Here is a 3,979-nt window from a genome sequence, read left to right as displayed (position 1 = left end):
TTCACGTCATCAAACCCACACCCCTCCTACTATGCAATGCCATGAATTTCTGTATTTCATAGCAAGGGGTGGACCACGGTGACACAATGGCTACAGCATGCCCCCTCTTGCACTTGTCATCTGACCTTTCCCCAGGGATCTCCTGGAGGGGAGCTTTTAAAAGTTGCCAAGTATTATGATGCATGTCTGAGTACATCTTATAAGGATATTTCAGTCATAGCCATATTTGATATACATTCTTTGGTATACAAATAGCTGTGGAACATATTTTGGCATGAGAAGCTTCCTTTGACATATCAAATGCTGTGGGCTAACTTCCTGTGGAATGATGGCTCCACCCCAGAGGAAGATTTTATGTCATGAAACACAAGGCTGCAAGGCTCTCTCTTTCTTCTGCCCTCCACGAGGAGCACACAGCTAAACATGTGGCAAGCATGGAAACTGTGAGTTGAATGGAATGGAATTTTGTGTGAGTGTGAAGCAGCCTGGAAGGACATTTATATCAGAGTATTGCTGAGATTAGAGAGTTTGTACTAATTTGTAATGGAGCTAGTTTACAGTGCTGTATTTGAATGAATTGAATAGAAGGTAGTTTGTGCAGGTTAGGCTGAATGAATGTGTTTGAGTTGAATATGTATAGCTTATGATTGTATGTGGAATATGAACTGATAATGCTGGGAATAGTTAGTTATAGTTAATACCGTGATTAATGTTTGTATTGGATGTGAAGTTTTATTTTTGTAGGCGTTTATGAGCTCTTGGTTTAACAGACAAAAGATTCACTTTGTATCACTAGGATGCACCCTTACCCCTCTACTTAGTATGGTCATATTGCAGCCTAACTAATATTGGAGTATTGAGATATAAACACTATGACTGATATGCATGTGGGTTTTAGATTGTATGAGACCATGTGATATGTGACTGGGTCTAAGGCTGGGTACAAACTGGAGCATTTTTGTCTAATAAGCGGGCAAATCAGACGACATACGACCGATCGGAAGTCGGGTTAGTGTGTATAGTGACACAATGGTCAGAAGTCATTTCAAAGTGTTGATTATTGGCTCATTTGGTTGGCCATACTGTTTAATATTTTCCAACTAATCCGCCTAAAGATTATGTAGTGTGTATAAGTTTCTGATCGATCCACAAGCAAAAGCCAATGGTTCCTCGAGCTGCAACTCCTTTGGGGGCGTGTGTATGTTAATTTCTGATGCCTGAACCAGTCCCATGTGGTGTGGTGTCTGCATGTCACTCGTTTGGTAATTAGGTGCTTCTAGCGATAAAGCAATAGGAGGTGTCTATTGCATACAGCATATGTCTGCCACTTTAATTAGAAACAATTGTTAGTGCAGTGTTGTAAAAAACAACATTTTATTTATATTTGTATTGCTTATGTCTGCCTCCTTAATTATAGCTGTGTCACTTTTTTGTAAACTCAATACACATGAATAAAAATGCAAAATATGTGTACTACATTTGTCTGCATGCATAATTATATAATTTTTTGCATATAACATGTTTTTGTGTTTCCTATAGTTGTGTATAGATGTGTATTTTATATATGTCTGGTTTCATATTAGTACACCTGTATAAATGATAATACATCTTGTACCTGTGTTCTGTAAAACCCTTTATATGTACATTTAACATGTTTTATAATCAAACCTTTATTTACTTGATAATGTATATATTTGTAAAATACACATAATAAACCACACATTGTACATCCAACAGATTTATTATTGAATTCTGTAGAAAAAAAATAACAGTTGAGAAATAAAAAGTTTCAACATATTCATATTAGTACTATAACATTGTACTTTTTAATGGTGAAAGTGGCTAGTGTTTTGTTGCATAAGCTAATGAAAAAAACTGAAACAGCTCCATGAAGTTTTTTCCAACTTTTTTTTTTTACATCACTGATGTTGTCCCTTAATTCTTTAAAATATTCGTCAAGCTTTCCCATCTTCTCTACCACACCCTGCAAAAGACTACTAACATTGTTATCTCCCTTTGAACTTTCATCTGATATGACAATGGTATCTACAAGAAACAGAAAAAAATAACTTTAACTTCTATATCTTAATAAGTTATTTTCGAACACCAACTAAAGTGCCAAATTGCTCACCTTCTACACTGCTCGTAATAACTTTATGTTGTGGTTCCTCTTGTTGCATCTCTGCAATGGTGTCCTTTACATCCATAGGCTCTGTAAATCGGCACCATTTTGGTTATTATAACGGTAAACCTTTTACAGTTTCCACATGTGACTTCAAATACCTTCTTTAAAAAAAACTTTTTTTTCCTTCAAATTCGGTATCTAAATTTTCAGCTTTAAAAAGTACGTGCCCAGCATTAAAATTTTCGGTACCTACTCAGCACATGTCATTGTGCATTCTTTTTTCTGGAAATAATACAACATTTTCAATATACTATATACTATTGTCAGTCGTTCATCTACAAATTCACTAACAAGTCTTTTAAACAGTTACACAACATGTCAAACTCACTTTTTTTTACTGTTTCTACGGATTTGCATCAGTCTCTGGTGTTCTTTATTTTTTAGGTCTGACCAACGCTTCTGCACTTGAAATTTATTTTTTTTCTTTCCAAGTTTCTCCTTAATTTGTTTTAGTAATTCCTTCATTATTAGTTCCTTTCTGGTATTAACTCTTTTATTTTATTTTCTCTTTTTTCAGTCGTAGTCGTAGTGGTCCAGTACTTTTACCATCATCTTTACCTCTCTTGGGCTCATTGCCTTTGCTCTTTTCATGCCCGTTAATTGTATTTCTTCTTCTTCTCCATCCCCCACCATTACTTACATTTTTTTTTCAACTTTTCGCACTCCCACAGACACCTGCTTCTCATTCGCCATCTTCTAACGTCCCTCGGCAACAGACAGGCTTCTCGGTAATTTTATACACTCAGACATGGGCGTTCGTTTCAGTTGTAGACCAATCAGTGCTGGTAGCTGTACAGAATGGTGCTTTGTGGGTGAAGGTCATTCGTGTACAATACCCTCGTGTTTGGCGAATATATCAATATATTTAACTCCTAATGGGCCGAGAAATGCGAACGTATACTACAAGCTTTTTACATCTTACATCCATTGCCATTAAAGGTAAGTTGTTTATGTAAGGATTATGAATGTTTTGTTGTACTTATCGTAACAACTGCATAAATATATATTTTGTGAATGTTAATATGTGTATTTTTATTTTTAAAGAGAACCTGAAAATGTCATGTGACCGTAATGTAGGGCTCATGAAGGATTTCATTGAGACTTATAGGGCGCACCCGTTTGTGGAAGATAAAATCAAAGGAATATTGTAACCAAATGTTACGTAATGTGGCTATGCAAGAACTTGTGAAAGCATGCCTGTCACATTACCCTGGAGCAAATTTAGAATGGGAAAGAGCAAAATACAGAACCTTTGGACTGTATACATGAAAGAACTAAATAAGGTTGAGGCCTCAAAAAAATCTGGGGCAGGTGCAGATGATGTTTTTGTGCCAAAGCTGTGATACTTTGACCTTCTGCAGTTCATCCGTGGAAATTAAATTGTCACGTCAGTCCACCTGCAGCCTGGATACGGACAGTAGTTCTCCTACTGATGTGGTCCAAGCAGATGACATACCTCCTAGTGGAACTGTAAGTAAAGTATATTATGCTGTTGTTGTGTAACAGGTTTATTAAAGTAGAAATACATAACAATTAAGTTTGCACATATAACATGCTTATGATCAATTGTTACACAAAATCATTCTGCCATGAAACTACACCCTCCGCCTTAAAATATTGAAGGTATGCCTCCTGTTTAATTTTGCACTAACACTTGCATTTCTAAGGTGGCCAACTGTAGGGGTGTCAAGCCAACTACCTCCTTTTCCTCTACATTGTTGTCCTTATACATTAGTGAACTTTGTACACAGGAGTATTTGCATCTTAGAAAGTTATACAGAACACAACAAGCCA

At 36.2% G+C, this 3,979-nt stretch overlaps 1 long non-coding RNA gene across 1 annotated transcript; it reads right to left on the bottom strand.

The window, feature by feature from the left end:
- Positions 1–1,722: 1,722 nt before the first annotated feature.
- Positions 1,723–3,480, bottom strand: LOC142108513 (uncharacterized). Its single transcript, XR_012680168.1, has 3 exons — positions 2,826–3,480; positions 2,132–2,212; positions 1,723–2,046 (listed from the first exon to the last, which is right to left on the bottom strand). It is a non-coding gene; the product is annotated as an uncharacterized LOC142108513 (long non-coding RNA).
- Between the last annotated feature and the right edge of the window lie 499 nt (positions 3,481–3,979).

Source organism: Mixophyes fleayi, chromosome 12, assembly GCF_038048845.1.
Source record: "Mixophyes fleayi isolate aMixFle1 chromosome 12, aMixFle1.hap1, whole genome shotgun sequence".
Lineage (NCBI taxonomy): Eukaryota > Metazoa > Chordata > Amphibia > Anura > Limnodynastidae > Mixophyes > Mixophyes fleayi.
The sequence above is the reverse complement of the archived record's forward strand: the minus strand, read 5'-3'. Positions and strand labels throughout refer to the sequence as shown.